The sequence below is a fragment of the Pseudorasbora parva genome, chromosome 2, assembly GCF_024679245.1.
Source record: "Pseudorasbora parva isolate DD20220531a chromosome 2, ASM2467924v1, whole genome shotgun sequence".
Taxonomy (NCBI): domain Eukaryota; kingdom Metazoa; phylum Chordata; class Actinopteri; order Cypriniformes; family Gobionidae; genus Pseudorasbora; species Pseudorasbora parva.
Window position 1 is genome coordinate 58,434,266 of NC_090173.1, and position 13,910 is coordinate 58,448,175.

A 13,910-nucleotide genomic window follows, 5' to 3' on the forward strand; every position below is an offset into this window, starting at 1 on the left:
TATTTATTGTCTTTTTATTCCAATTCATATAAATAACTACTTTTCTATGTGTTTAAACACCATTTTATTTTTGTTTTTAATTGTTCAAAATGATTTGTATATGTTATATAAAGTTTTGCAGGTATATTTCTTACTTTATGTTTGCAATTGCAGTGGGAATTGATAGATTTAAATGAAAATATGCTGGTTGCACCACCTGACCATGACCGGTCGCACCACCTGACGTTCATATAATAATGATTGATATTCACAAGATAAAAGTAAAAATGTCAATGGATTTTATTCTGATTTCAATTGCCTTTATTTTAATCCTCAGACCAATTTATGTAACTCAGTCATATAATAACATTTCATTAACAAAAAATCTTTTATATGGAACTACTGCAAATATTGGGCCCAGAATCTATCAATCTACTGTTCATTCAAATAGACTCATTAGTAACAGTAAGTCAAGATAAAAAAAATAAAAAAAATTGAAAACATTTCTATTATTAACATGTAATAACTGTGTAATTACCACAAAACATAACATCTTAACTTAAGTTGTAATTTATCTAGATATACACACAACCTTGTTTTTCTTTTGGCAAGGTACTCTGCCCTTGCAACTGGATCACTTTTTAAAAAAAAATTATACTGTTGTCTGAGGTCAACTAATGACATTTGTGCGGTTTTTACATTCAAAAACATCATAACTGATAAGTAATAGGCTATTTTCTCCACTGGTTTTGAGGCTTTCTCCAGAACGCTGGGTATTGATGGGCGTGCTGCAGTGGAGACTTGGAAGTAAATGTCCACGGCTAGGATTGGATAAGATTTCATATTTAATGAGCTTAAGTTCAGTTCATAGGAGGGAGGGATTGTTTTGAAAGCGGTAACCAGAATGATTCTCTCGATCACAGGGCTCGTAAATGTCTTTTTCAAACAAACACAATGCTTTATTTCTCATCCACCCGCGATTGATTGAAATATATTTGTATTGTTTGGCCCACCTGGTCGGTGGATAGAAGCGCGAACCGTGCACACACACACACTCACACACACACACACACAAACACACACACAGATGTGCTTATTATTCTGTAGAGGTGTGTTTCGTCAGTCGATGATGTCAGGATGAAGCACAAGATCGTTTTCTGGGCCTGGTGTCTATTAAAGCTTTTCTTTGACTAACAAGGAAGTTTTCAGCTCTGAAACTTAATCTTATATTACCATGACCTTTTATATATCAAAAGCTCAAGGGAAAGTTGATTTCTCAATTCATCTCCCCTTTATATGAACTATTTTGTGCTGTTTTCTCCTTGCTTGATAAGGGCATCTACAAAAATTAATGAAAAACTGGAAAAACCTGGCAGGAATGACGTCACTAGAACCGTTTGTTGACTAACCCTCGGCCCACAAGAACACGCAAAATAGGGGGCGTGGTCTCGTTGCTCTCGGGTTAAATATGACAGATCTGGTTATAGTAGCTGTTGCAGTACTTCTCATTTTATCTAACTGCATTTAGAATTCAACAATCTATTATATAAAAATAAACATTAACTAAATGCACTTCATTAAACCACTTCTATCAAGATATCTGAGAGGTCAATAAATGCAATAAAATCACAAAATATGCAGCAATTTTATCAACCTTTACGGTTTGGTCTGCACAATGCGATGCGTGCTTGAACCCCTAATAAATAGGGCGTAAAAGGGCAAAAAAAAGGCTTACAAAAAAACTATAGGGTCTCAGCACTTGATTTTTGAGCTGCTGGTTACAAAAACTTTATCAAGCGTTTTGACATGGCTGTCAGAGAGGAACACAGAAGAATTTTGCAAATTCTATGCAAGTCTGTGGTTCCAGTTAACTGTTTGGATACTGACATTCTTCAAAATATCTTCCTTTGTGTTCAGCAGCAGAAAGAAATTCATACAGGTTTAAAACAACTTGAGGGTGAGTAAATTATGACAGAATTTGCATTTTAAAGTGAACTATCCCTTTAAAGGGTCTCTGTGGATACAATCAGTACAGAAACAGATAAGTCACTTACGGTTCACACTTGTCATGTTTGGTTCGATTAAAACGAACCCTGGTGCGATTGCTCGGTTAGTGCGGTTCATTTGAACATATGTGAACGCTGCCATCCGAACCCTGGTGTGCACCAAACAAGCGGACCGAGACCGCTAAAAAGATGAGTCTCGGTCCGCTTCCAAACGAACTCTGGTGCGGTTCGATTGATATATGAACGCAACACGGACCAAAGACATGTAAACGTACCAAAAACCGGACGTATAATGTCACAAGATGCAACGCATAATGCAGCTGATTTGACGACGCGGAAAGATCGGTGTATCCGGAATGAATAACGTTAACGTTAGCGGGCAAACGTGAAGCAATGAGGAAGTGCCTCATCAATATTTGGTCAGACGAGCATGTTTCGAAAATGCTAGAAAAAACACACAAAAAGCAAACCTGGCTCTTCTCATCAAAGTTCCTGTGTTGCCCATTATTAGCAGGTACAGACGACAGAACGGCCGTCTCTTTTCTGCACAACGGAGGAAATCCTGCTGCTGTTTTGAATGTTTTGGACATTTTATGAGCTCTTCATGAGTTCTCAGCGGGTAAAAATAATGCCATATGTACACGCATAAAATGACCGCGTGTAATCCGCACACAGCGTTGTTTTGAATGTTCGGTAAGCAGCTCCTAAGTCATATAATGCGACTAATCAGGTTGTGAGCGTCTCCCTATGCCTTTGGTTCGGTAACTTTAGGTTCGCTGTTAAAAATGCCAGTGTGAACGATGAGTGGACCAGGGGGCTGTTCCATAAAAGCCGCTTAGAAAAGCGGGGATTCAAGTCCAAAACCTGACTTGAATGAGCCGAGCTAAACATCCGCGCTTAAATTGGTTCCATAACAGTAAGTTGAGGATCATGTGATCTTACTAATTTGAGTCAGGTTTAAATAGTCTAGATAATTGCGCGTGCACGCCATTGTTTAAAAGTCCTGAAAAGTCGAGCATGGGTCAATCGATTTACTGTGGGCTACCATGGCAACAAAAGGGAAAGATAGAGCAGCGATGTTCACGGCAACAGAACAGCGTTTGCTATTGGAAACATGAAGAATTTAAAGATGTCATCACCAAAAAAGGCAATACAGCGGCAATAAATAAAGCAAGAGAGAAAGGTTGGCAGGAAATTGCTGATCGCCTCAATGCGTAAGTAGCAGTGTAAACTATTTAAAATACTTTATCAACCTTGAATATGTGTCACAATACATTGCAAAGTTTGCGTGTGAATAACAGTAACGTTAATTGCTTTCACGCAGCAGCAACTTAAGTGAAGGAAAAAGAACCTGGCAGCAGGTGAAAATAAATAATAAAAATATAGTTCAGAATGGTAAGTAAATCTAATGGTATGTACATATGTAATCAATGCCAGCTGAAAGTTACAACCATTCAGGTTTTTTTTTTATATTTATTTTTTATGTTTTTATATTTTTAATTGCAGCGACCAAAAAGAAGACTGGGGGAGGGCCACCACCAGCCAGCTTCACTCCTGCAGAGGAGGTGGCTTTGGAAATGAATAAAGGGAGGCCCGTCCTTGAGGGAATAGAGGGAGGGAGATCATCTAAAATGATATCACATAGTATAAGGAGTGAGAGAGAGTAGAGGGCACCATGTGTCAGATTTGATTGATTGATGGGGTAATAAAAATTCCATACCCCCAATCCCCACCCCACCGGACTGGACACCGGTTCCTGGACACAATTTCCGGTTTTAGTTGAGTAAACAGTTCAAAATTCATGATGCTCTTAAAAAGCGTTATGTTTTTAGTAAGAGATGTGAAACAATCAACTATATTTCTTCTGTAATTTAGAAAGATTTCTCAGATTGAGCTGTATAGTGTGATCTATTATGTTTACTTCATTTTGTTTATGTAGAAAAGTCAAACTGTAACATGATTTTCTCTAAAAATGTGTAACCATAAGGTGATTTAAACCTGCATATACATCAATTAAGTGTGTTAAACACTATTAATTGGTTATTTCATTAAAGTTAGCATGTTTGGTGAATTTAAGTGATTCTGATTTCTCTGTGGACTATTTCTAAAAGAGACAAAGTGAAACGTTAAAGACCAATTGAAGTGTTGAGCAAACACTTATGGTGATGATAAGACACAAGACACATGATTAGTTGTGTACAGATGTTTATTGAAGTTTAAAAGTGTAATATAGAAGGGAAATGTTTAAATGTATTACATTTGCTGATTTAGATGCTGAGAATTGTCCATAGAGCATGGCCTGTAAAAGAATGTTGTTTATGGTTATGATTTAAGATGTGTTATACTTACCTGTTACCTGAAAAGAAAGAAAAAAAAAGTCATTAAAGAAAGCGCTAGAACGCTGCAGACTGTGTTTCTCATGCTTTCCTACAGTTACTTTCTCTCACCCTTCCCAGTGTGAGACCGGTAACACATGCACTTATCCACACAGGCCTTAAAGGGGGGGTGAAACACTCAGTTTCAGTCAATCTCATGTCAATCTTGAGTACCTATAGAGTAGTATTGCATCCTTCATATCTCCGAAAAGTCTTTAGTTTTATTATATTTATAAAATAAATATAGGCTGTACAGAGTCTTTCCGGAAAAAAACGATCGTGTGGGCGGAGCTAAAGAATGACAAGCGCGCAAAGCGGTGACGTCCTCAAGCGTGGAGAAACCCTTGCTATCAAAGATAATGATCCAGAATCACATTCGGAGGCTGAAATAAATTGAACAGGAGAAACGGCAACAGCAGGACCGTCCGTCTCTGTGGTATGGACTGTATTTAGTGGTTTGTCAACATTTGTGTGTCTTTACTCGCAGTTTATGAGGACATGATTCGTTTTATGGACTATTGTATGTGATTAAACCTTAGCAGTAGCAAGCAAAACGGTTTTGCACGTCAGACTAGTGTACATAGAACAACAATGGAGTCCATTCGTAGAGTCAGTTTTACTCACCGGCTGCTTCCAAAGCAGGACTGAACCTTTATCGCTGGGACCGCTCCGTCAAAAACACACTTCTTTGGTATGATTTGGTGAAGTCCTGTGACAGCAGTGGCGTGGAAATCCACTTTTGCGTCGCGACTGAAGCGATTGTTATGAAGCTTCCCATCATTTCTGCATTCAAATCGGTTCAAATGCAGCGCTGACTTCCCGGAATGCTGTGCTGAAGCGTTGAAGTCGCTCGACGTCTCCCATAGGAATAAAGTGGAGCGCGGCGCCTGGATCGACTGGATCTGCACCTGAGTGTTTACGGCCGTGCATTTGCTCTCTCGCTCTAGTCACGCGCGTGCGCACCCTACCGGGAGAAGAGCCCGTATGGCCCATACAATGACCTTCCGCTCTATTAACGTCATGTCGACCCATACTCGAAAAAAACTCTCCGAAACTTGTGAGAAACCGGAAGGAGTATTTTTAACACAGAAATACTCCATCAAACGTCCAACATTAGTTTTTGAAACTTTGTCTATGTTTAGGATGGGAATCCAAGTCTTTAACAGTGTAAAAAGATCAGTATGCATGAAACAGCATTTCACCCCCCCTTTAATGGACTGGGCAGTGTGTGGATGGGCAACTTGTTCAAGAGCGAGCAGGATGTGTTCTGGATTGTTTTGATCAACACAAAAAAAAGCAACAACTTATGCCAAGGAATGATGCAGACAGTCCCTTTTTAGTCTATAGGTCAATTCCAATTGACACTTTACGAGCACCACACAGTCGTTTCTTAAACTTTGTAATTTCTTCCTCAGTGTTTTTCAATCAGATTGTTTATCTTTGCTTTCTTTGGCACTGTCAGCTTCTTATCAAATGCTTCTATCATGAGAATAAAGTCTTCATCTTCTACTGTAGTCAGTGGTAACCCTGACCGTCCAATCCATTTTGCTATAGCCTCCTCTTTTACTTGCTGTTCTCTGGCATTGCTTTTGTACTTTGTAGTGCAATGTTTTGATTAGACATTTTTGCCTTTTTTGCGCTTGGTTCACCGCCTTCATCAGGAGACTTCTGTAGCTGTGACATAAAAAAGGAAAATATCTTAAATGTTTCTATTATTTATTCATTGCAATCACTTTATTTATGCAAGCAGTAAATATTAAAGCACTAAACGCAAATAAAAGCGTGAAAAAAGTAAATAGTTGGCAGCTAGGTGGATAAAAAAAAAGATTTTATAAGGTATTCATTCATTTGTCTAACAATATTGTATGTTTTAAATACCACAATATTGCTAGATTAGTAAGTATTATGATAGGATGTGAACAGTCACGTTTCACATGACTAATCTAGAAATATTTGTGATATTGTCAACAAGTAGAACATTATAAAATATACTATTAACATTAGTATTGATAAAATTTATATAGCATAACATTACGTATTAGTATGGTGCTCTCATCTAACTTGAAGAAGGGGCTATTTTACAGTACTGTTCAGTTCGTAATATTTAATGCTACAACATCTACCCACTGCAGTCTTCCAATTTTGCTTAGCTCAATAAACAAAAGAACATCGTTGTGAATTTACCTTTGAGAAAATGTCCGGGTGGCTCGTCTGTAAATGTCTTTTTAAATTGGTTGTTTTCTTGCCACGAATGATCGCTCCACATGCTTTACACTTTGTTTTGTTTTGTTCGTCATCAAACGTGAAGTGAGCCCACAAGTCTCCCTTTCTTTTTCTCCCAGCTTTGGACATTTTGTCGCTCTTTTAGACATCGCCTCTTTGAATGCCGTCTTCCCGGGAGCTCAGTCAAATAAGTCAGTCTCTGATTGGTTCTCTTCTCTCGTTCCGTTTTGCAGATTGGTTCTTTTGTTAATCTCTCCCGTCTGCTAATTGGATTTTCGTCACAGTCTATTTTCGTCTCGTCCTTTATTTGTTGACGATAATGTCAATCAATTAAGTCATAGTTTTAGTCTCCATCAGTGACTTATTTTCTAGTTTTTGTTTCGTTTTCGTCCGCAAAAAAAATATTTGTGATGAAAATAATGACGAAAATCTTTAGTCAACGAAATTAACACTGCAGTGGGGGCAGGGGAGCAATCGAACTCGGATTTGGATCCAAATAATATAATATGAACACAGTCCAGCGGGGGCAGGGGGAGCAATCGAACTCGGGTTCAGACCCAAATAATATAATATGAACACAGTTCAGCGGGGGCAGGGTGAGCAATCGAACTCGGGTTCAGACCCAAATAATATAATATGAACACAGTCCAGCGGGGGCAGGGGGAGCAATCGAACTCAGATTCAGACCCAAATAATATAATATGAACACAGTCCAGCGGGGGTAGGGGGAGCAATCGAACTCAGATTCAGACCCAAATAATATAATATGAACACAGTTCAGCGGGGGCAGGGTGAGCAATCGAACTCGGGTTCAGACCCAAATAATATAATATGAACACAGTCCAGCGGGGGTAGGGGGAGCAATCGAACTTGGGTTCGGATCCAAATAATATAATATGAACACAGTTCAGCGGGGGCAGGGGGAGCAATCGAACTCGGGTTCAGACCCAAATAATATAATATGAACACAGTCCAGCGGGGGCAGGGGGAGCAATCGAACTCGGGTTCAGACCCAAATAATATAATATGAACACAGTCCAGCGGGGGTAGGGGGAGCAATCGAACTCAGATTCGGACCCAAATAATATAATATGAACACAGTTCAGCAGGGGCAGGGGGAGCAATCGAACTCGGGTTCGGACCCAGATAATATAATATGAACACAGTCCAGCGGGGGCAGGGGGAGCAATCGAACTCGGATTCGGACCCAAATAATATAATATGAACACAGTCCAGCGGGGGTAGGGGGAGCAATCGAACTCAGATTCAGACCCAAATAATATAATATGAACACAGTCCAGCGGGGGTAGGGGGAGCAATCGAACTCAGATTCAGACTCAAATAATATAATATGAACACAGTCCAGCGGGGGCAGGGGGAGCAATCGAACTCAGATTCAGACCCAAATAATATAATATGAACACAGTCCAGCGGGGGCAGGGGGAGCAATCGAACTCAGATTCAGACCCAAATAATATAATATGAACACAGTCCAGCGGGGGCAGTGGGAGCAATCAAACTCGGATTCGGACCCAAATAATATAATATGAACACAGTCCAGCGGGGGCAGGGGGAGCAATCGAACTCGGATTCGGACCCAAATAATATAATATGAACACAGTCCAGCGGGGGCAGGGGGAGCAATCGAACTCGGATTCGGACCCAAATAATATAATATGAACACAGTCCAGCGGGGGCAGTGGGAGCAATCAAACTCGGATTCGGACCCAAATAATATAATATGAACACAGTTCAGCAGGGGCAGGGGGAGGAGGGAGCAATCAAACTCGGGTTCGGTCCAGGCAATCGAACCAAGTGTGAAAGCACCCTTAGTGATCGCTCCCGTCCCTCCATGTCACGATTATTGGGGGGTGCTTAGCCTCAGGGTATTTGTAATCTTGTATTTTGCTTGTTCACTCTAGCTAGACTAGTTACAGTTTTCCATAGCAAACCAAAATAGGCTATCCCCTTTCCTTCACCTCAAGAAAACTTTGCTAAAGGTAAGCAGGTAATTAAAAACAACTTACAATTTGCCTCTGTATCATGATTCATGACACTTACCAATCTTCCTTTCTCCAATAGCAAGCTCAGACCAAACTAAAGTTGCCGATGCAGGTGCAGCAACGAGCTGTTCTTTCACATTTGCCGCGTTTGCATTGCGCAACTGATCCGCGGCTGTAGGTTATACCACAAACAGCATTTATTAATCATTTTTATTTCAAATTTAAAAGTTGTTAGGCTACTGAACATGGCTTAATTGTCATCATTGCAGTTCTCTTGTATACACTCTTTCATGACACGTTTAAAATCATTAATATAAACAATGTTTTATTTGATTCCTTTATTCCAATTACTTTATATTTATGTATTCTTTAGATATAAGTGGCAAAACATTTAAACATTTTTTTTTTACAAGAAATCCAGCAGGTCATGCTCATAAAGAACTTTGTTTTTCCACCTCCAAGAAAGGAGGAAGGACAAATGCTAGCCATTATGTCTCCTTATTTAGCTAAATGCCAGGTGTGATGTTGTTTTACTTGCTTTCTCATGTCTCATGGTGACTTTAAAACAGAACATTATAAATTATATTTAAATGATATGCGTCTCTGGTTAAATTACTAGATTTTCGCGTCAATACATGTTTATTTTAATCCGGGGGCGGCAGTGGCTCAGTGGTTCATGTAGGTTGTCTACAAACCAAAAGGTTGGTGGTTCAATCCCCGGTTCCACCTGACCAAGTGTCGAAGTGTCCATGAGCAAGACACCTAACCCCAGCTGCTCCCGACGAGCTGGATGGCGCCTTACATGGCTGACATCGCCGTCGGTGTATGAATGGGTGAATGTGAGGCAAAATGTAAAGCGCTTTGGATGGCCATAGGGTCTGTTAAAAGCGCTATATAAATGCAGTCCATTTACCATTAATGCGAACATTGCGCTGTCACTTTAATTCAGCTCATCAAGCACAGAAAAAAATAGCCTCGGTGCGGAAATTAACATTCGCTGCATTGGTCTTACGCACTGCTCCTGGAACGGTTCGCCAGTCCGCGTGTAGTGTGAAAGCTGTAATCCGTTAACATGGGTAAAAAAAATAAATAAATAAAAAAATAATTAAAAAAAGCGCACCGCATATGCACTGCAAACAGGGTATGTGAGAAACAGGCGTCACTTGTAGCAGCTAGGGTGACCACCCGTCCCACTTAGCGCGTGCACAGCGTTTGAAGCCAAATTCGTGCGTCCTGCAAATTGAGACCGTGTCACGCATAATTAATGCTTGCTCAAAAAAAAGTTGGTCTTTCTATATCCTCTTGCCTCAGGCAGCCAAACCAACATTACTTGACAGTTCAGCACGCTACTGTTGCCACACACACCCCTCAGTTGAACTGCTGTTGTCAACTTTTTTGTTGTTGTCATGACAGCGCACGCATGTGCATACCAGACACACAGGAACTTTTTAGATGTGCACTTTCCTTAAAAAGAGAAGGAGTGGGTACGAGAAAGACTGGGAAAATAATATTTGTGACTAATAGGTGTTGAGGTGGATACCGAAAGAGCTTTTTGTGACCTTTGCAAAACGTCTTTCTCTATCGGACATGGAGAGTAAAATACGATGTCAAACGACACAGACTCACACTGCAAAAAATGCTTTTCTTACTTAGTATTTTGTCTTTGTTTCTTGCCAAAATATAAATAAAAAATATCAAGCAAAAGTAATTGTCTTGTTTTGGGAACAAACAACTCAAAACTAAGAGAGTTTTTGCTTAAAATAAGACAAATAATCTGACAATGGGGTGAGAAAAAAATAATCTTAATTCAAACAGAAAACAAGATTATTTTTCTTACCCCACTGGTAGATTATTTTGCTTAATTTTTTGTTATTTTTCCCCCAAAACAATACAATCATTTTTAAAATGTCTAGTAAATGTTTCTTAATGTAAGATTTTTTTTTAGATATTTAGACTTGAAACAAGACAAAAATACTAAGTAAGAATGCTTTTTTGCAGTGCAGACTGCAAAGTAAAATAGGCTAATAGTAAAAGTAAAATCTGTCAATTCATTGAATGTTCAACAAAATATTATGTTCAAAGTACACATTGGTTGGCCTATTCATGAGCATACATCAGCAATTACACATGCTTAGGGGAATAGGGCATTATTAATATACCATGTAAGGTGCTATGTGCTAGAAATGGGTAAACCACTATCTACCCGTCTTCCTGTGGGGTGGGGCACCGCCGCGACAGGCAGTGTGCCACATTGTCCTTCAGAAACATACCCTTTGTCACCCCTTGGGCTTATTAGCAGGTGGTCGCCCTAGTAGCAGCGCTCCAGTCTGCATTTAACGCTCTGAAAGCTACCACAGTTCACACCAATGCAACGAAATGGGGCGGTGCATCATCTTGATAACACAACGACACTCTGTACTTCTGTCCAACTTCCGACTTTTCGGCTACTTTTGGTAGCTGGATATATATAATGTAAATATGAATGAGAATACAGTTATTGATAAATCAAATTGTTATTTTTGATCTAATCATTTAAGGGGGCTTAGGAACATTTTGGGATAGCTTCAGTCCCCCTAAAATAGGCCTAACGACGTCCCTGGTGGATATAAACAATGATTCTTGGAACTTTCCACACCGATGACAACTAAAAGAGTTTGAAGACTAACATTTTATTATTATTAATATACATAATAATTTGTATTATTATTAGTATTCAGACAGAGTGTGCCTGAACACATGAGTATGAGGATTACATTGAGAATGACAGAGAACATTTTGAACATAATTATGCATGTGACAGAAGTTCCCTGTTAGAAAGAATTGTGTAGCATGATGTTGTTTTTCTACTAATGTATATGACACAAGTCATAAGTTTTCAACAAGACATCCATTTTGAACATGAACAAGTTTCTGTTTTCCACTGATGCATATGTCCAAGGGTATATTGTGCCGCGTGTAGGCATGAGGTATATATTAAACATTAACAACCTGTTTTTCCGGTAATGTAAATCTTTTTTTTTTTTTTTTTGGTTAAGCAGCCTATAAAACCCAACCACTGAGTCCAGAGCAGTCAGAGAAATAACAAAATAAATAAAAGAGATAATGATTTCTTCAGTGGTCTCTTTAATTTTTTCCAGAGCTGTAACTGGTGTCCGGTCCTGTGAAATAAAGGGAAGCCACATCATAACCAGAGGGAGGTTTGTGTCACGAGGGGGCAGGCCAATCAGGCTGCACCCACCCCCAAGACCCGTACCACCCTTGGGGAGTCGGACAGAGGCCCGGCAAGGACGACAGACGAGGCTTCAAATATCGCAGTACTTTATTGAGTATAAAAAGGGAATCTACAATGGTGAGTCTTCTGGGCAGGGTCATTCCGTCCTGCGGACCCGCCGGAGGCCCACAGAGTGCAATGCAGGGGGCATGGTTGGGCTTCACTGCAAAGCAGTCAGGTGAGTGTTCAGGTATGAATTCCTCTTGAAGGACTAGCAGACTCAGAGCTTACAACGGGAGAAGTTCGCTGCAAAGCAGACAGGTGAATACACAGATACGTAATCCTCTTCTTCAGCAATGACAGAGAGAGAACTTACGGCTGGAGAAATTTACTGCAAAGCAGTCGGTTAAGGATTCACCTTCGTGTCCCTCATCACAATGGGCTGTCAGATAGCACATTCAAATTTCTATGGAGTACATCAGTGTTAGCCTCTTCTTATGAAAACTCAGGTAAGTAGTGGACACCCGGCGGGTTTAAGTTCACTCTTCACTCATCAAAACAGTGCATCACATCACTTCATCACTGCAATTCCAACACTCAGTGGGAAATACATATATAAATGGCCTTCACCCATTTTTTTGACCTGGCATTCACGTCAGGGAGTCCCATAGACAAGAGAGAGAGGATGGAGAACGGCCCCCCTGATCTGAACCCGAGCGGTGTTCTGTTATTGGACTTTTGTGCTAACCATGGCTTGTCCATAACGAACACCATGTTCAAGCATAAGGGTGTCCATCAGTGCACTTGGCACCAGGACACCCTAGGCCGAAGGTCGATGATCGACTTTGTGGTCGTCTCATCTGACCTCCGGTCGTATGTCTTGGACACTCGGGTGAAGAGAGGGGCGGAGCTGTCAACCGATCACTACCTGGTGGTGAGTTGGATCCGATGGCGGGGGAGGAAGCTGGACAGACTCGGCAGACCCAAACGTACTGTGAGGGTCTGTTGGGAACGTTTGGCTGAACCCCGTCAGAGAGATCTTCAACTCCCACCTCCGGCAGAGCTTCGACCAGATCCCGAGGGAGTCTGGAGATATTGAGTCCGAATGGACCATGTTCTCCACCTCCATTGTCGACGCGGCCGCTCGGAGCTGTGGCCGTAAGGTCTCCGGTGCCTGTCGAGGCGGTAATCCCCGAACCCGGTGGTGGACACCGGAAGTAAGGAATGCCGTCAAGCTGAAGAAGGAGTCCTATCAGGCCTGGCTGGCTTGTGGGGCTCCTGAGGCAGCGGACAGGTACCGGCTGGCCAAGCGGACGGCAGCCCGGGCGGTTGTGGAGGCAAAAACTCGGGCCTGGGAGGAGTTCGGTGAGGCCATGGAGAAAGACTATCGGTTGGCCTCGAAGAGATTCTGGCAAACCGTTCGACGCCTCGGGAGGGGGAAGCAGTGCCCTACCAACACTGTCTACAGTGGAGATGGGCAGCTGCTGACCTCAACTGGGGATATTGTTGAACGGTGGAAGGAATACTTCGAGGATCTCCTCAATCCCACCGACATGTCTTCCTTTGAGGAAGCAGAGGCTGAGGGCTAGGAGGGGGACTCGTCCATCACCCGGGCTGAAGTCATCGAGGTAGTTAATAAGCTCCTCGGTGGCAAGGCGCCGGGGGTGGATGAGATTCGCCCTGAGTACCTTAAGTCTCTGGATGTTGTGGGGCTGTCTTGGCTGACGCGCCTCTGCAGCATCGCGTGGCGGTTGGGGACAGTGCCTATGGACTGGCAGACCGGGGTGGTGGTCCCTCTTTTCAAGAAGGGGGACCGGAGAGTGTGTTCCAACTACAGGGGGATCAGACTCCTCAGCCTCCCTGGGAAAGTCTATGCCAGGGTACTGGAGAGGAGAATTCGGCCGATAGTGGAACCTCGGATTCAGGAGGAGCAGTGTGGTTTTCGTCCCGGGCATGGGACGCTGGACCAGCTCTATATCCTTCACAGGGTGCTGGAGGGTTCATGGGAGTTTGCCCAACCGGTCCACATGTGCTTTGTGGATTTGGAGAAGGCATTCGACTGTGTTGCCCGTGGCACCCTGTGGGGGGTGCTCTGGGAGTATGGGGTCCGGGG